The sequence below is a fragment of the Ambystoma mexicanum genome, chromosome 6p (assembly GCF_040938575.1).
Source record: "Ambystoma mexicanum isolate Mex_15411 chromosome 6p, UKY_AmexF1_1, whole genome shotgun sequence".
NCBI lineage: Eukaryota > Metazoa > Chordata > Amphibia > Caudata > Ambystomatidae > Ambystoma > Ambystoma mexicanum.
In genome coordinates, this window is record NC_090935.1 from 413,654,098 (window position 1) to 413,674,900 (window position 20,803).

A 20,803-nucleotide genomic window follows, 5' to 3' on the forward strand; every position below is an offset into this window, starting at 1 on the left:
AACGTCCTGGGACTCACAACACTGTAATACCAGATGTACAGACATTGTTTGAACTTCGGCTGGCTGGTAGTGGGAGTAACTGGGGATAGCAGTCAGTGGTTCACAAATGCCTACCCAATGCTGATAGAAATGCCAGAACTGTTGACTTTCTCCCCGCCCTTCTTTCTAAGCCTGTTGACCTTTTACGCATGAGCAAGTGGGTCCCATATATTGTTTACTGCCTGGTTTTTGGTGTAGCAAAATATGAGTGCTATGTGGACATCTTTCCCATAACTCCATGTGATCATTTACTCATGCAGGCTGCACTACTGCATACACGGTGTGCGTCTACATGCCCACAGTAACGCTGCATGTTGTACTCCGCTCTTACGTGTTCTTTGACCGGACACTTGTTTTTTGCCTGGAATTTGAGCAAATTCGTCAGTATCATTACCTGGGTGCAAGTAGGTATCTTGCATTAACGTTGCTAGAGCTGTAACATGCGTACACGCAAGGGCTCAGCTCAAAAATGCGACGACCTTGCACATGGGCAGGCGCCTGGCAGGACAGACTCAGCCCTTTATTTTTGCAAGGTCGCTTAGTACGTTTCCGAAACTAAACCAGTATGACATGAAACACTATGTAAACACTGCATATTGGTATTATTATTTTTATTATTATTATTATTTTCTAAAGACAACAAACGTACATAGATGCTCAGTAAATATGTATACGGCCAGGGATTATGTACATCTATTATAAATGATGATTGGCAATGCAGATGGCAATGCTTTTAATGTGTTTTTGGGAAGCCTTACATGAATCGTAAACAAACAATGGTTATTTACTCTTAATGTTTTCGAATTTACCCCAAAAGATTCTAAATTTGGCATAGTTCATGAGGATTGGCTAGCCTAAAATCCAAAATAATACAACTGGCATAGAATGTGATGGCCTTCTGTCCCTGACAACTCGTAATATGCCCTTTGGTTGCAGCTCGCACCGCTTCTTGAAAGCATATTCAGCTCGTAACGAGAAATGAGCATGTCTTGAGCAAAATTGCAGAAAGTCAAGAAACCTGGAAGAAGCTGGAAAATCCCAAAAGAAGGCAATGGCCATAGATGAATGCACCAATCATTAGAACACTCACTCCCTTATAACAGCATTGTAGTGTTATTTGCAGGGATTCCATCGGTTGCTCATTTCTGTGGCCTGTCCTCATCTTACGCTTTAAAACGCATCTATTAAAATCATCAACACCTTAAAATGCAATTCCTGTCCTGAGGACCCTTGGCACTCGAAGATTGTGTAAGGGTGAATAGTTGAACTTCCTAATCATTTTAGACTTTGTAATTGCCTCTCACTTCATCTGCCTGGGATGTTTTACAGCAATCCTACATCATGTCTCCATTGAAAAGACCTTCTGTGGGCCCTGTTGTCTCTTCAACGATTCCAGCTGTCACTGAAGTTCCATTTCTCTTGATGATGCTGGACAGGTCTGCCTGGCTTTGTAGAGAAGTAGAGTATCTTGGGTGAAAGTGAGTCGGGCTCAGATACAGCACTGGCATAGAGAGATCATGGGTAGATGTTCAAGGGATCTTCTTTGGATATCCGAAACCTATCTATCTGGGTACTTCTGGAATGATGAGCGTTTTTTTTAGTATATCTAGAACATGCTCTGCCAGACGTAGAACAAAATGAAAACAACTGCAACCATACTCATACAAAAACATGGGAAACAACATCCCCACAAATACAAAACAAGAACAAACTGCCATTTTCAAAAAGTACATCCATAAAAATGAAAGAAAGACGAGAGAGTGAAAAAAGACAATATGCCAATGTAGTGAGCATACGGATGGAGCGCAATTCAACACGCAGCATCGTCCAAAGAAAAGATGATCTTTTAAAACATTCCTAAAAGAAAGTCAAGTCAGCAATAGCCCTATCAGCACAAGCTAGTACTGACCCTCTACCAAGCTTTTGTATGTGTATAGTTGCAATTGTTTTAATGTTGTGCTAAGTCTGGCACCACAGGGTCTGAATATCCTTTAAAAACATTTGTACAAGTATGAAGGAAATTACAATCATTTGTTGGCAAGAATGGTCAATTTCTTACTCCCCTCTATTTTGTTTATATTTGTGTTGGTGGTTTTACTGCTATGCTCCTCTTGAGAGAATTTTGAAGACTGACGTATTGCAGTATTTGCTGATTACTCGTGCTACAATGAGAAGCCAAGAGCAAAGTCCATCGTAATGCAGTCCAAGTAAATGAATAACTCTGGTGTGTCAATATGCTCTAACTGGTGCTGCTATGCCCACGAGCATTCACACATGCACACACGCACACACACACACTGCCTCGGAACAGGCACCGGCAGTGCACAGTGTCATGCCTCAGCAAGATGCCGGCACAGCCCCTTCAGTAAACAGTTTATTTTATTGATTGGGTATTTATAAAGCACCTATAAAGCAAACTGTGTTTCAAGGCGCCACAAGTCAAAAAGGGGGGGGGGGCATGGAGGAAAACAACAATAACGATCCTATAAGTCCTTGTGTGATTTGGATCGTGCAAGTGCAGTAATAAAAAGTGCAGGGGGAGGGGAGTTTGGGTGGTAAGGGGGAAGGCTATAATGCTAGGCTGGGAGGGACGTGCCGGGCAGAGTGGAGGCATACAGGTGCACGAGGGGGCAAAGGAGGGAAAGAAGATGGCCCAGGGGCTAGGTGAGTGGTAAGGGGGCAAGTGATAAGGGGCAAGTGCTAAGGGGAGGCCAGGTGGGCAAGTGCCAGGGGATGCAGGGAGTGCAGGGATTGAGGACCACATGCTAAGTGCAGGTTAAGATTAATAGAGCATTTATTGGTTCCCTGTCTATCCTTTTGCTCTTAGCTCTTGACATCTTAAATACCGATCCCAGGTAAGATCGCTGAGCCGGGAATTGGGCCCTGACAATCCTGCAGCACACCTTACTCCGGATCTAAAAGTACCAATGACGTCAATAAAGATAGAAAATGATAAGGAAAAGTTCTGAAATTGATGTTCCCTGTCAAAAAACGTGAAATAAAGGTGCCAATGTACCAAGAACCCCTGTGAAGATGACCAGCTCTTCAACAGCTCGCCTAAACTCTGAGTAGGACGAGATATAAAAGTGGCACAAGTCGGTTTATGACAGCTTGGCAATGGACAACCAAAGGCACATCAAAAGAAGGCCCAATCAAAACGACAGATTAAACAGGTATATGAGTCATTTCCAAGGAAGGCAACACCTATAGCCAGCCAGGTTTACCCAAGCGGTGTAGAGGACTAAGTTGCAAATATCAGAAATCCACGTTGATAGGGTTCACATTAAGATAATTAAAAACACATCCAATCTTCTTTACCTAGATAATACTTGAGAGTCACGATTCCTCCCTTTGCTCTCATTCCTGCCACTTGAAGGCCTGATCTAGTGTCTGCTGCCTATTTGAATTTCCTTCTGAAGCTTTCAACACAGTGCTGCCGCAAATTGGGAACTCTAAAACCATACTTTCCATTTCACTTTCCTTCCGGGTCCGTTTTGGGTTCTTGGCAGCCAGTGCGCTGATTCAATCAAAAAGCTATGTTACCCAGAATTCCTGTCCCACTGCTTTATCTCCACCCTAGCAGAACAAGGCTAGGTGGAGGATAACAAACACCTGTGGCTGGCAGGTGCTAGCAAGCATCACACCAGAGGCATGTGATCGATAGCCATCTTAAAAGTCCCTGTTTGCTTTTGTCCAGCGCTGGTTATTTTTGCAGTGTTTCTGTCTGTGGCCGGCCCCTTGTTCCTGGTTCTTTCTGCTTAGGTTCTCATTCCTAGATCTTTATTTATTGCTCTTGGATCCCAGGATTTTGAATTTAGTGTGCTTATTAGTGCTTTCTGCTTCCCGGATTTCCTTTATGTCTTCCTCTATTTTGAAGTCAGCAGCTCTATTTTGAAGTCAGCAGCTTCCAGGGCTTTCCTTTTCCTGTGCATCCCAGGTTATCTGTGTTCCTGGGTTGGGAGGTGGGAGGTTTTCGGCTTCTAATTTCATTTTCCCATCTCCTGTTCCTTGCCGTTCTCTTGGTGTCTGTTCCTGGTTTTCCCTTGCATTTCTCTCTTGGTTCCCTATTGATTGCTAGGTGTGGTGTACCGTTTCTTCTTGCTCCCATGTGAATGCAAATGTTTTCCTCACTCTCCTGCATGCACTAACCCTACTTGTCCCCTGTCGCGAGTCTTTTGTATTAGGTTAGCCGTCCTTTGTTATTTTAGCCTTTCTGGGTCCCTGTTTGATCAGCAGGCTCCATGGGCTTCCCTGACATTCCAGGTAATGCTACTCATCTGTGTGATTATTGTCTTTAACACTTAACTGAGGGAGTGGGCAGAGCCTACAATGATTCCTTATGCAAATTCAGGACTAATGCACACACCCTTAGCACTTTGGCCTCATTTCACAGACCCTGTCATTGATTATCCTGTATGTGGGATTATCCCTGACAGTACCTGAAAAAGCAATTATGGGTGAGGAGCTGGATGTATTTATTAAGGAACGTCAAACTGCTTATCCAAAATCCCTTTTCTTATATTTGTACTGAGTTCAGCTTCTACATTCCTGTTGTTAGCGTATATATTTCTTGGTTCCTGAGTGCTTGATTATTGATACATATTACTCACTGTGGGATCTTGTGCACTGCATTTCCCTATCCATATCCACTGTGCTTTGTGGTCCCATGACACTAAACTGGTGGAAATGTGCCAGATCGGACACCGTAAATTGGAGTTGGTCGTCATGAGCCTGCTGGTAAACAGAGATAGCTGCACTTGTAACTATATTCCGCAAAAGCTCCATGTAGATTGATGGGAGACAAATCGAACGTTCAGAAACCCATCACAGACATGGTAACCGACATGCAGTCCTTAATTAGGCCTTAACCAAAACAGGGTAGACCGACTATATATGAGGTGAAACAATAGGTCTAACACCTACTAACTGGGAATAGTGGATAATCAAAATACAAGAAAAGGAAAGACCATAATAGAGACCCTAGGTTCACAGTTACTGGTACATGACCATTCAAATATTTTAATTAAAAAATGTATTTCATTATGTATATCACATTCAGCAGTATAGAAAAATATATCTATTGTATGAAAAAAGTATAGATCGCCATAAATTCAACTGATCGGGGTAGACAATTTGTACAAAAAATATCAAGTACAATATATACAAAAAATGACAAATCACCGACAAACAAACCGTCATACATAAATGTGCAATATAAGGAGAAAATATCAGATTACAAAATTGAAGTTTTATGTACGTATGTTCACCACTAGGTTCTCAATTGATCACAAGCAGTCTGTTCCACGGTATAATAATGAGTATGATGGAATAACCAGACGTACCACATCTAATGTATACATTTTGTAGATAAATCCCCTACATGTTTCTGTCCATAATACTGCAAATGTTGGCCATTCCTCAGGAGACTGAACCAATTAATATCCTCTTCTGGTCTTGCAGCAGAAGATGCTACCCAACACAGGTATACAGCTCTGATATTTGGGCAGGATTAAAGCATTACAATTGATCCCTGCTCATTGCTGGAACCGAGTCATGTGATGCATATTGTCCCAGTGTGTTTTTGAATATTGATGCTCCCTGAATCATTCAAAATGGTCACTTCCTCAAGATATAACTTTTCACTACTCTAATTGTAATATATTTTAAAAGAGAATGTTTCCATTGTTTCTTGAATAAGTGCCATGTAGCCTTTATTTTCCGAAATTCACCCTTGACGACGAATCCCTCATTGGTGAATGATCTCTATTTGCTACTTCACTTGTGGTGCGACACATTTATCATTATCTGCAAAGGCTTGTTTTGAAAAAAATTAATTCAGCCCCATGACTCCTTAACATTAATGTGTTGGTGGGACTTGGGACTACGTGGTGAGGCAACTAAGCCTCACCAGTAAGGAAGAAAGAACATCTCTCCAGTACACGCCTAGCATTGCGCACTTCAATGGACTGATAAACAAACACTTAGCATAGTACCTACATGACTTAAATAGAGGAATTGGAACTTCACATATTTATGCATTTTTTTCAAGTTTTCCTTAGGTTAGACATTGCATATCGGAACACAAGAAGTAAATAATGGATCAAATCACTATTTATTTGGCCCTAGCCTATTCTGATACATTGTCAGATGAGCATAAATCAAAACAGCACACTTGTAAATACTTCTTTATAGAATGTTCATCTGCTAAATTGCACCTCCATAAATGTGTGAGCCCTTCTGTGGCCATTTACTTCTTCCAGGAAAGTGCATATTGGCCTGATAGACGTATGTCTAGAAACTGTACGGGACATAGATTTAGGTTGAAAGAAAGTTAGGCTCTGCTACTTCTTGTACAACGCATTATATATCAGAATGCACACCATCAGTATTTGGCATTTCCACATTATCAATTATTCAATAAAAAGGCACGCATCTTGGAAGCACTAACCCCAAGATGTGAAATAAATAGCTGTATTCAGAGCTTTAGTCATCATTCATTAACTGCATATTATACATGTTTACAATATTCCTATTTTTGGGGGTAGTCTACAATATCCTCCTGTCTGTGCAGTCCCAATGACCCTGATACACACTCCTATTTCCTGCACGGTCCCCATTTCCCTCACAGCATTTCGTGTAATGACAATGGGCCTCATTACGAGTATGGCGGTAGCCATGCTGCTAAAAGCGGCATGGCTACCCCCATACCGGGTTCTAGGTCCGAGTCCCGCAAAAGGGGACTTACCGGGTCATTCCGACCTTGGAGAGCCCGGTAAATCCCTTTTGCAGGACCCAGATCTGGTATATTCCCATGGGGAGGATGCTAACAACGGGCCCGTTAATGACGGGCCCGTTTTTAGCATCCTGGACTGCTAGCGGGACCCGCTAAGGACGCCTGGTCTGACCAGGCATTCCTTAGCGGGTCCCGCAGCAGTCCTCATAATAGGGCAGCCTGTAATGAACGGTGCTGGTCCCGTACCGGCACTATTCATTACGTGGCTGCCTGCCTCCTAATTAGGCCCAATGAATCGAAATGGACATTTTTCATCCCCTCCTTAAAGTTGCAAAGAAATTGCATTCCCGGTATATGTTAATTGTGGTTCTAGTTTTAGATGATAGTATCAATAGTTAAGGATCACACAAGGGAAATAAGTAGCATTTAATTAATGTGAATCAGATATTTTTCTCTCTGCTGATATTAACAGTTACAAGGTCATGTTATTAATCCTCAGATTTCTTAACTGCTATGGAACAATAGTGTAACAAACGTTAACTTTGTAATGGCCTTGATTTATAGGTCATTCCCTCCTATAATTGGGCAAACTGGACTATTTGAAAGTACCCGGCAAATTAGGGCTACCTTTCAGTTAAAGGGGTACCCTATGCATATTTTTTTTCAATTGAAGTAGTCCCCTATCGCACAGTAGAGAAGAGCCACAACTTCCCCAGAAATGAGTCCTGCCGTTGAAGATATATTGCAGTTAATCTTTCACCGTTCATATTTTGGACTACAGCATAGTCTGTGCTCACTAAATTCTGTTTCCCAAAATACTAAATTGGAAAAACACTAATCTAGTGCAATACTGTACACAGTCTGGGAAATATAAATAATTCCATATTTTTTCTGGCATGAAGATGCTGGAAAAATATGCTTACGCGTAATTCTCTAGTTGCAACATATACAACAGGTAATGGATAAAGGTTACTGCAAGCTCTATTTTGTAGTGCTGGAAGTAATTACATTTAAGTATCTTTAACTGATTATCCGTCCCACACTCCTGACCCTTATGACCATCCATCTGAGAACTGCCCCCTTTGTTTAACCATCATGAAAGGTCTAAAGACCCTCCTCTTCCTTAGCCTCCATTTTCCTCAACCCATCTATCCTCTTCTGTCCATCATCACTACCACCATCTGCACCCATACGATTGTGTATCTCCTCTTGAAGATATGTAACGACCCCCACCTGCATGTGTAGCTCATCACATATAGGAGGGTAATTCTTTCAACCTTGTGAGGAAAATCACTTTGCTTCTCTCCAAAATCAGGAAAGTGCTATGCCAATAATATAATAGTTTAATTAATAAAAGTTATGAATCGGGTCAGTTTTACATTGTTTCCTAAATGTATCCGTACAAGCTGTGTCATAATGTTATTGATATGATATACATGATTCACAGTCAGACATTAGAGTATTGAATCTTTTGTGACCAGCAGCAGGACACAGTTCCCAGTGACCATTACAACATATTCTGTCATTTTTTCAGACAAGAATACTTGATCCTAATTTACCAGCATTATTATCATATTATGTATTGAAGTATTACATCAAAAAGTACTTTAAAAAAGATATGCGTACATTGATTCAAAATATAATATCAATTTCCTTGGTACAGATATTCATATTTCAAAATCAATTGTGACAATTCTTTCACAGGCCTACATTGAATACAATCATTTTTTCAACTATTTCACAATCCTATTTACATTGTTAAATTGATCCATATGCAACTTCACAATGAATCATCAAATTCTCCAATTAATATATCGCCACTAATTTAAATTATTGACATCTGCAAATCTATCCGTTAAATAGTTGCAGCATTTCTATGGCTATGTAAATTTCAAAAGGCAAGAATGTTTCGGTATAATATATAATGTAAATTGAAAAACTCAGCATGTTTCTGTTGCTCCTACTAGATTTGTCAATTTCTTCAGGAGCTTTAATATGTTTTCCTATTGTTATGCAGGCTTTCTTTCACAGCCTAAAATACGATCTCCAATGTCTGAGATAATTTCTTTTTACTCTAATTCTCAGGTATTTCTAATATATTCTTATTTATATATACTTAAAATCCACTTGTAATTCAGTTAGACAACATCTTTTTGAGTCAATATGCCTGGATGTAGTAGGGGTATCGACTAAACACACAATTTATGCAAGGTGAAAAATGATTGAAAGGTAGTTAAATCCAGCCTGCCACGCCAAAAAGTCACAGTAATCGTGGCTCAGAATCACTCAGACTCCACATGGGACATCACTCAAGCTTTATTGCAAGAGTTCATTCTAATTGACCAAATGTTGAGCTTCAGTTTCTGACACTGTCCTAAATGTGAATGCTATGACTTTGACTCCTGTCCAAGTTTGTTGGGATAAAACAGCCCATAGACCTTTCTCTCTGACATCCATAGTACTATACAATGTTACTGTAAATGTGGTCAAAACCACTATAAATGTATGTCCACATCCAGCCTCCAAAACACTGAAATCCTCTAGAATAAGAGGCTTAACGTTTGGGTGAGCTCCCAGAGCTTTCAAACCTTCTGCAGATCTCAACTAACCCTTTGAATGACCCAATCTCATCCTTATTGATTCCGTAATTGATACCACCTTCTTCAAACATTGCTATGATACTGTGCTGTCTTTGGTACAAAGTCCATAGCTAGTTACAGTATGTCCTAAAACACATCAAGCACGCTAACTCACAAACTTCCACTTCTTGGTTTCTTTGCAAAGGACACTTTTGCAGTGTTTTCACTGAGGGTCTACCTAATGACTGTGTTCCTTGTGTATATCCTTATATTGGCAATTCAGGGTACTCCACTAGCTTATCATGGCAATGCCATTTTCCAGCTTTTGTGGTAGGGAGTTTTTTTGCCATCTTTATTCTAGCAACTGAGATTACATGGATGCTTCCCGATCCCTTACCATACACACCCACAGACCAATCTTATAAGGTGCTTCACTCACTACGGGAGTAGCCCAGTACTATATATGCATCTGGGTACCCAGAGCCAGTGACAAGCCCATAACTCCGAACTCTGCCCCTTTTACAGAGGGTATTGGCATTTGTAGCTGGTTACAGCCTCACGTATACAGTTTCAAAGAAAAGAAACCTGTAGAGGAGAATTTGTGTTCTGGTTCACGAGGGTTCATTGATGCCGCAAAACTGGAAACGCCTTTCTCAGTCTGAAATCCTAGGTGAACCACTGTGGGCATGCATCTCTTTGCCCATGTAGCCAGCTTCGTACCATTGCATAAAAAAACGTCTGCTTGGCCTAAACATTTCTTATAAATCATGGAAAGAATACAGATCCAGGTTGTGCAGCAAAGAAAACACATCAATGTTACCTCTAACTTTGGATCAATATTTGCAGTCAACTCTATCGATTGTTTTAATGTTTTTGACCTAGATCAATTGCACGCGATTGCCTTGTAATACAATGTGCAGTAGAAGCTGATTTGACTCTTGTTTAATAAGTCAAGTGCTTGATTGTGTTCTTTCCTAGATATCGTATTGCACATTGACAGGCTAGGTTTCTGCAAAACATGTGTAATTAATGCTCTAGAACCTCTAGCCAGAGTGTAATACCACATTGCGGTAGTCACTTTCGAGTTTATGATATTGAAGAGGAATGCTTACTGCTCCTTCTGTCTGTTCATGGCTCGATATTCAATATCTAGCTGCATTGGGAAGTCTAGGACTTAACCTAGCAGAGGTCCTTCAATGAAGTAATGCTTCTTAATGGGTAGCAACAAACGCGTATCCATGTATGTGGGAGTGTTGCAGTGCACGCTAATCTCCACCTCTTCTATGTGTATTGACATGTGCCTCTGCCAAGACGCCCTGATGCATTTCCCATGGAAAGCAACAGAGACCATAAAGATCTGGTCAAGCTGCCCGCTGGGTGATCCACACAAAGGCCAAGAGCAGAAGACATGCCAGTAGGACTGCCTCCGTCAGGGTCTTCACTCACAGTTCCAAACAAAAACCTTCCCCTTAAGCAAGCATCGAAAAAGTGCTCTAAAAAGTATTTTCTTTGCATTAGATTGCCCTCCACTTGCGTGCCCCAGAAATTCCCCTCATTTTTTGTAGAGCCCCAGAAGTCATGCCATTATACGTCAGCTTGTCCAGATCTACTGACGTCTCCCCCCAAAGCTACATTAAAACTACAGTTTCCTGCACCTTCTAGGACAAGAGGAAGCAAGAGATACTAAAACCTAAATAAACATATTTTACTAATTGTATTGCATTACCTGTGTAAGGTCGGACTGTAAACCATAAACACAATTACATGATTAAAATAAAATAAACATATTTGACAATATTTCTAAGTCCACTGGTTAATATATTACAATATATAATATATATAAATAACCAAGCTCAACATTCAAGCGCGTCCACACGTGGTGCATCTGCTGTTACTGCTTCCATAGCCACACCCAGCACTGGGATAAAAATTAAACAGGAGCAGTACTCGGACATGTCCCTGTTCTACCTCCTCTCAGGGCAAGGAAGGCTCAGCAATACTTTGCCCAGCACCATAGCACGCACGTGCGATGTGACCTGTGTGCAGATCACTGATTGGCTGTTCCATGGGCGGATTCACCCCAAGCTCAGTCCCATATTCCGTAGCTTTTCACGATTCATAATATCAAACGCTCTCCCCTAATCCATGGAAGAGGAAGAGGAAGGGGCATCCGCTTCATTCACCTGGAAGACACACAATAGAAGCTACTACATAGTCCCCCATCCCAGATTTTGAGGTTAGGTTTAAAAACAGGTTGGCCACCAGGCTCTTGTACAATTATTTGCCCCTTTTAAAGAGCCGGTGAATGTAAGCTGCAAAAGCACTGACATTAAGCCTATAGAGAATGCCATGAAATAAATAAACGGCAGACACAAGCAGTGCCCACCAAATGTTGGACTACAACTGCCATGATCCTTCATCATAGAATATTGTGGCTAGGGTTGATGGGAATCGTAGTTCAAAACATCTGGCGAGCCAAAGGTTGCAGACCCCTGATGAATTGCCTCTGATGAAATATGGCCCTGCGCCTTTGCCTGGCTTTTTAAACTCAGTGCATCAACTACCTCAGAAACACAAAGCAGATGGAGATTGGACAGCTGAGTGAGTAGAATTATCGGATTTGATACAGTTAAGTAATGGCAATGGAAATAAAACAGATATGATTTCAAACAGAAAAGAAACGTACTAGTTGCAACTATCTGTTAGAAGGATAAGGAACAGGATGGCTGGATATGGCCAGGTGGGAAGAGAAAAAGCATGCCAGGTAATCAGAAAGGCACAGAAAAGTAATTTATACTAGTGAGGTGCCACAAAGACCTCTCGGGGGCTCATTAAGAGTTTGGTGGTAAAAATGCAATTACACTGCATACAGTGCCGGAATCTCGGGCCAGGTTCTCGCTTGGTTTACCTCATTCCTGGCCGACAGAACTCAGACTTTTTCACTCCCTACGTTTCTTTCATCTATTTTTTCACTTCTTTGTGGTGTCCCTCAAAGCTCTGCCTTGTGCCCCATTACTTTCAATATCTATATCTGGCCTCTTGTATGCCTCATCCGCTCCTTCAGCATCAGATGTTACTCATACGCTGACGACACTCAGATCCTGATCTGATTAGATCTTGATCTGGCTGAGATGTCCTCGCGACTGAGGGAGTGTCTGGCAGCCATCGGAGACTGAACTGCAATTGGCTGAAGCTGAATGGGGGCAAGACTGAGGTGGTGGTGGTGGGATCCCCTCCCAACTCCTCACTTTGGGTCTCTTTCTTCTGGCCTTCCGCCCTGGGTCCTCTTCCAGTTCCGGCCGATAAAATGAGGAATCTGGGGGTGATATTCTCATTCAGCCTCATGGATTCCAAGATTGCCACCATCTGTAAAGCAGGGCACTATCATCTACATATTCTCAGAAAGTTTCTACCTCTTATCCCTGTGCATCTCCACCCTCCAGTTGTGGCGGCAATTGTATTGAGTCGTTTAGATTACTGTAATTCCTTTTACTTATCCCAAACGAAGGGTCTTATCTTGTGAATTCAACGGCTTCAAAACATGGCTGCCCGGGTTGCCACTGGCTCCCTGTATGGTGTTCATATATCCCTGTTCTTGTGGTCACTCCATTGACTCACGGTTGGCCAGCATATTGTTTTCAAGTCTTTATGCTTGGTCCACCGTACTCATCAGGCCCAAGGAGCTGAATATCTTTGCGCCAAGTTCTCTCACCATCTCCCGACGCGGTCTCTGTGCTCAGAAACAGCTGGTCTTCTTGTTATACCTGTGTTTCAGTGCACCCGCTGTGGGGGACGTGCTTTCTCTGTTGCTGCTCCCAGACTTTGGAATGGACTGCCGCCGTATCTGAAGCATTTAGAGGACCATCTAGTCCTTAGAAAGGCATTAAAAACACACGTGTTCTAACTGTCTGGTTGCTGTTAAGTTGACCTCTCTCTCCTCTAGCGACAAGATGCCTTTGGTGAACGTGCGCTTTATAAGAACATATAACATAACATATCATAACAGGGCACTACCGCTTACAAAGCAGTAAAAACTGACCACCTGAGCAGTCATTTAGAATTTCGCACGTTAAGTAAATATGTTTGAACTGGATAACCCAACCCTTTAAGATGAGTAGCAATTACCCTGGAGATGGACAGGGATGCAGATTTTTATTCATACATCAATAATCAAGACGACTCAGGTAGTTGACAAAAGGAAGAGTGTTTTAATATCAATTATCTAAAACAGGGAGCATAACGAACATAAACGAATTTGCTCGATCCTCTAATTCAATGCATTCTAGAAAGAACTGAGATCTTATAAACAAAACTCATCATCAATGACATTAACCTATGTGTTTACTAACGTCATCCCACGTGGCAAACTACAAAAACTTATGAGTATGGGTGATTGGCTCTGAGTGAACATCTATGTATACGATCCATATTAGTCTAAAAAAGTGTGAATATGTGATTGGTTACTTAACTTCAGGTGGGGCACCTAAGCCCTCCCCTAAAAGTGACCACTATGAACGTCACTAAATACACAACATCCCATTGGTTTACGCAACTACAGGACCCTTAATTACGCAGTCCTCTACAATTGGTTGGCACTCTAACCTCCGTCAGTACTTTTCCACCTACATCTAGCAGCATGCAGGCTGGCCATTCAGGTGCTGGTGAGCTCGCTTTAACCATTGCTTCCCACCAATTAGCATATCAATCCATCATCGCCTCAGTGGTCTACTGTCAATTAGGCTTGGAAGCTCGGCCTTGAGAGTGTTCTTAGCTCTGCGAAATGCAGGGAGTGAAAGCATGCTCTGCTGTCGTGCGTAGATGTGACCAGCTTGTTCGTCCAACTTCATCCTTCCATGTGACTAGAGACCATGGAATCGAGCTTCTGGTGTATTTTAATACTATTTTTTAATAGATCTCCAATGTCTTCCTTGTTTTTTTCATGCCTTCTGGATAGGAGTTCTGTTCTTTTACACGATTTGTATCCAATGTCAGTTTACTCCAGTTTGATAAGACCTTGGCTTCTTGGCTCATCCAGCCTTGTCTTCTGAGATTTACTTTGTAATTCAATTTGCTTTTTAACTGCAACACTCTGCAAATGAGGCTTTCTCTGCCTTCACTCCAGCACTGCTATAATGGGTAGTGGAAACATCCATTCTTTACTTGTCCATATGCATATATATATATATATATATGTTGACGCTTGCTAGCTTTAATTTTGAATATTCAAAATTAAAGCTAGCCTCAAGATTACTTTGTCTGCTTGTGTTTCTTTTGCATCTGTACAGGTGTAAATAACTTGATATCTTCATCTGTTTCTATGGCATAAGCTTCTTCACCTTGATCCCAAGATGTCACGTATCCTTGATACTTTCTTGATGCCTTATAGAACATCTGCATTCTCTGGGCTCTGCATCTCTTCTAGGTACGTCAGTTCTGCTGTGTGTGACGTTAACTTGGTGATGGTTGGTGATGTCACCATTGTTCGTTACCATTTATTTGCTCTGCTTTTTCAGGAATCTTATTTAAACAACCATCATATTTCCTGGTATGCAGGTATGGTTTCCTCAATGGAAATCTTGCCTGTAGGCTTCCCTTTGGCCTTTGTCGTTTCAACTGCCCAGTGTATGTCATATACTCTGGTTTCCAACATACAGGCAATAGCGGCGGAACGGTTGAGGTGGGGGTACTTGGCTCCTCCTCTACATGTTAGTATTACTTTATTATAAATTGGAAAAGTAAAGGATTAATGCATGTACAATTAATATGCAATACATGTGTAACAACCATTTAGTAATGAGTAACTAATTAGTGATTGCTGTGTGATATACGCATACATGCACACTTTGGGTCCATTCTGTGCAGTATGAGGGGTTCCTCTGTGAATCTAAGGGTGTTTAAAGGGAGTCCCAGGTGGTGTCCTATGAAGCCAAACTGTTGGGACCCCATTCCATGTGTGTTATGCATAGCTGTGCGTAGTATGTAATCGCGCTCACTGGAGCAATTGCATACAAGATAATATACAAGGGAAATATACAAGATAAAACAGGGACAGTGAAAGGGTCTGAGGGTCTCAAATGTCTGCAGGAGACACTAGCACTGATCAATTACTCATTATGTGTAGAGGGACCCAAGAGCCAGACGTGATGTGTACGTAACACAATAATTGCTACGCCTTTGTTTAATTATTTAGACACTTGTAAACTGTTGTTACAACTAAATTGCATGTTAACTATACCTTCATGAATGCCTTGTTAGGGCACCTTATTAATAATGTTTGCTATTCCAGGCTTTTCAATTTGCATCCCATTTCTGAATACAGGATGCACATTGCACTCTCTGGAACTTCCCATGCCTTTACTTGGGCATTATGGAAAGAGGTGGAAAGAGGCTATCAGAATGAAGGCTTATATGTTGATGCCCTTTAAGAATATGGCACATCCGTTTTTCTCACACGTCATGGGGATTTCCTGGTGCACGCCCCTCACTTTGCTGAATTTTCTATTCGGAAGTGACACCACATTGTCCTGCCAAGAATGACTGTGCCCTCACCTTTTGGGTGGAGATAAAAAGTATGAGGAATTACTGTGGGTTTTCTGGCGGTATTCCTACTCATTATCAGGCAGTGTTTTATTTAATTTACCACCAATGGCAAATATCACTTGTGATCCTAACTCCTAATGGGTGGTGCTGAGAAACATATGCCATAAGGAATACTTCCTGTAGTTGCTGGTATCTCTAAACTTCAAAGGTTGTCCAGAAGTCAAAATATCATCAAACTCGTTTAATGTCCTTCAATAATGAAACGTTCTTCTCAGAAGCTACACAGAAAGGCTGAACGTGATGTATTACCTATTCGCAGACCTATATCACAGAAACGTAGTTACCAATGTAGCCATGATTTTTCTTGGTGTTTACCGGCTGGGAAATTAAACTGACTTTGGTTGGCCATCAAAAAGATGGTTGCCTTTTGTAGCGATGCAGACCAGAAAAACGCTCAAAAATCATTTTCTTTTGCACTTGCAATATTTTCTAGAGGCTACACACATGACATAAAAAGCCTTCACAAATCCAGTGTCGGGGGGAAAATTCTGCTGGGGTCGGCCGGCCCGTCCGCAGACCTCCGGGCAGGGAGGCCCCAACTCCTCCCGTATATCCCAGAAGAGATAGAGTATGAGACACACACAAGAAGCAAGATGACTCTGCTGTTTATTATACAAAAACGGCAGGGATGGGTCAAGGAGCGTACGCGTCCGTCCTGACACACACACAATCGTGGGGCTCGCAGGCCCTTTTTACCTTAGTATGACGCGCTACTTGCGTCACCTTCGAAAGTTAGCAAAAAAACCTATCGCCACTCTTAATTGGTTGCTCGAGTGGTAGGGTTAGTATAGCATACGTATAGAGAACAATATTAGTGGACAAGGGTTAGTCAGGTGATATATCTGGGTTGTCCCTACAATTAGATAAATGAGAATTATTACATGAAGACTCCTGATGATTGGTTGATGTTAATGGCGTCAGTGATAAGAGCCCCATGTTCTGATTGGTGCGCCCGCGAGCTTCCCAGCCTGGGACCATCGCTGTTCCCAGCTCTCGGTGTACCTGTCATTTGCAACAATGTTTCACTATGAGTACGTGCAGACAATGTGAGGACTTATTCATGAGCTGGAAAGCCGACTACTCCCACTGTCGCAGATGTCCATTGACCCTTTTAAGTGTATCTGCCTGTGTCTTGTAACGAGGGATCCAGATGCCTTCTTTCTCCTGGGCTTGGCATCCTGTCAGGATCGGCTTGGTCACGTGAGGTGGGACCGTGTTTGAGGCAGAATTCTGCACAATTAATATTGTTTTTCCACTGTGTGCCTGGTTTAATTTGCAGGTGCGACTTTAACGTTGGTGCGCGGCGTGCGAGGTTGCAACATCGTGCCCTTGATGGTCTGCTTTTGGAATGTGGGTTTGCAACATTACGACCTTGGCTGTCTGCTTTCGCCAGGCTCATTCTGCAGGATCAGCAACCTGACTTTTGTTCTTTTAACGTCCATGGGAGCTCTTGCTTGCGGCCTACTTAGGCCCGGTGTATAGGTGGAACCGTTTGGTGCACAGGCGCTTTAGGTTATAGTATCATATTGTCTTATGACCAGTATCGTGTCTTCGTTATATTTCTCATTATGGCACCTGGGTTTAGGAGAAGCGTAAGCAAGCTCTTTAGATGAGTTCATGATGCGTCTTGCGTTTCTGCATTTTGAGAGCCTATGTGGAAAATAATAAAGATGCACGTCCGTGAGTATGTCTGTCGCCTACGTCATAGCACTGGGTATATTCTTCGTGTAGATTGGTGCGGGAGTGTCCAGTGTGTATATTGGCACAGGTGTGCTGACCGTTGGCTAGATCGTCATGGCATCCCTAACGACGTGTAGGTTTTAGTCTAGTTGATCCGTGCCGCAGGTATCGGCATGGGCAGGGCGGCCTGCTGGGCAGGCAGATGGACACATCCGTATGTTCTTGTACCAGGGTATTTGGTCGTCTGGTAGATGGGCAAACTCTTGTCGTGGCGGGTGTCTGGGCCGTGATCCTTTAGGCCAGGCGCGAGAGGGGAAGGACGGGAGCCTGTTTTTCCATTCTCCCACTTCAGTCCCCCCTCTGGTCGACTTGTCGACCACAAACATATCCTTTTCGTTATCTCCTCTTACTCTCCATATCTTAGTTATTCCTCCTAAATGTCCATAGTGGTTAACATGATCTTCAAATGACCAATACATATATTCACATGTTCCTCCAGGAGTACAGTATACCCATTTCCCTATGTAACTCCTGGGATTTCTTGGGTTCTCGATCTTCACCGATGGTGGGTCCAGGTGGTTGGTGATGATCTGGTTGCGCAATTTCTCTCTCTCTTGTATTATTATGCCTGTGTGCTGGCCGTCATCTGCTGGCATCAATGGGTGCATACCGACCATTTCAAGCAACTCGTCAGTGGTGCGTGCCTTCCGGGCCTTCCAAAATCTTATTATGATCAGTGTAGCTCCAGCCAAAATAGTACAACCAACTATAATTTTCAGTCCATCTGACAGCCAAGATGGCATCCATGACCATAATAGCGAAAACCAGCTCTCATCCTTTTTCACGCCTTTACTTTCATCCATCATTTTGGAGTGCATCTGGGCCAATTGTGAAACTGCTTCTGTCAGTGTACCGTTGTCAGCATCGTTGGCAGGAATGAACGTGCAGCATGATTGTCCTATCTTTGCGCAGACTCCTCCTTCCATGGCTGTGAGGAGGTCCAATACATATCTGTTCTGAAGTGCTACCATCCTTATAGCTCGCAGCTCCTCTTTTATTGCGTTGAATCCATTAACTGTAGAATTGATGGTCATCATTAGTTCCCATCTAGTTATCTGGAGCCATTTTGCGTTTGCGTAAGCCTGATGGATTATTGAGGAGAAGAACATTGCTGCTCTGCTGAATAGTCTGTGTTCTGGCGGAATTGAAGTGAGTGCTGTTTCCGACCTTCCCCATAGGTAATTTCCTGTCAGAGGTTCTCCTTGTCTTTTCCTTCTATTTAGGACAGTATTATTGCTGTTGGTCCTGTTTCCTGGCTCCTCCTGAGGTGGTGCAGATCTCTTCTTTCTCTTGTCCCCTTCATCCATTTTGGGAAAGTTCACCACATTCACATGCTTCTGGGGTACCACTAGTGATGGTACATTGACGTGCACCATCGTGCATACACCATTCCACAGAGGGGGCTGTGTGTGGTATGCCTTTTCTCCACAGGCCCAGTAATGGTCCATTATTACTGCTGTTCCTGCTCCCCCTCAGGTAACTCCATCACGCTTGCACAGTTGGTGTTGTATCCTACGTCCACCTCTCCTTTATGTTGGTAGCATACCTTAGGCACAGTCAGCGGCAGTATTGTTATTGGGTCTTCATCCGTCTCTATCCACGTGAGCATGGGCACGTACTTGATCCAAGTCGTCCAACATCTGTGGTTGTGTGCATCAATAGTTGAAATAGTTTCTTTTGTTACCATGTTGCTACCAATCACTCCTATCTCCCATTTGTTGTCCAAGTACACCTTCCCCGTTATCGTCACCAGTGGCCTCTCCCAGCATCCTGGTTTACCAGGAACTTCAGTGGCGTACCAATCACATGGTAAATACTGCAGTGTCACTTTCTTCGTTTCCCCTTTTGCAGGACCACTTGTTATGTATCTGAATGCTTCAGCATGTAAACTGCTCTTGTGGTAACTCAAATAAGTCTTGAGGAAGTTGTTTTCGTATGGGTATGAGTCTTGTGTTTTCCACACCATATGCACCACTGTCCCTTGAAATCTTCCTTTCGTTTGGAACAGTGCCAAGTATATTATGGATCGTGCTGTCTTTTCATCTATTTCCGTGGCAACAAATGTTCGAGAAGCGCTCATGGCGTATGGTATTAATGAGCAAACGTAGCAGCTGTCTTCTGTTGTCTGCTTACCAATGCGGGTCACGTGTTGGTACCATATGTTGTTTGAGACGTGTGCTGAATCTTGTATATAATTGTCAATACCTTTATTATCTGAGTATGTGCTGCGTTGAACTCTATTTTGTTTGTGCGCAATTTTACTAGTATCACCTGACGTTACACCTGTTGCAGCTGGGGATGGGGGTGGATTAGGTTTGGGTATAGCAATAATATTGATAGCACAGCTGTACTGCCATACAGAGGCAGCCAAGAACCCGGTGATCATGAAAATCCCTATTATTTTTATTACACATGCTAATTTCACCGGCATTTTGCTCTTACCTTGCTGCAGTCCGGCAGCGTATTCTTGCGACGTTAGAGTTGCCCGCCTGAAAATTCTCAATATGCTGGTTATTAGATGTTAGTTGTTTTTTAAGCTCGCCCTATCAAATAGTCATTCAGTGCCCAGGCGAAGAGCTGTTCCCACGCTAATCTAAGCGATCTATCTCTTAGGGCAGGCAAGTATGGGTGGAGGTGGGGCATTGAGTATTCTATGGCCAAGAGGAATGCTGTATAGTAGACACGTACCCTTTTCCTTTTCAGGTACGTTGGCCTTTTTATTTCATATACAAATTGGTGTGACAATTCTTCTGGGTAGTTATCGTCTGAGGGTACCATCTACTCCTGGGCAGTGAATTTGTTAGTTATCTATTTTCTTAGCAGTACAATAATACGCAGTTCCTGCATGTGCGAGAGAAAAGAAAAGAGAGCATTCACGTGTTTACATGTGTACGTGTGTGAGACAATGTCCTTCAATTCAGGTATTACTGCAATGGGGGTAGGGTCAGTGGTGGTGGGCAGGGGGTTTGGGCTCAACTGGCGGAAGTATCTTTACTCTTTGAGCGTGTGACCATGGGGTGGGCAGTATGGGGATCACCCCTTTCTTCTTCAGTTATTGTCTCTGGGGAGTCTGGGGAGTGACAGGGTATGGGAACACTTGGGCCGTTGGCTG

At 42.6% G+C, this 20,803-nt stretch overlaps 1 protein-coding gene across 3 annotated transcripts in view; it reads left to right on the forward strand.

Annotated features, from left to right (window-relative positions):
* GHR (growth hormone receptor) overlaps window positions 1-20,803 on the forward strand; it is a 1,187,134-nt gene that overhangs the window by 107,304 nt on the left and 1,059,027 nt on the right. The gene's annotated exons all lie outside the window — the stretch shown is intronic.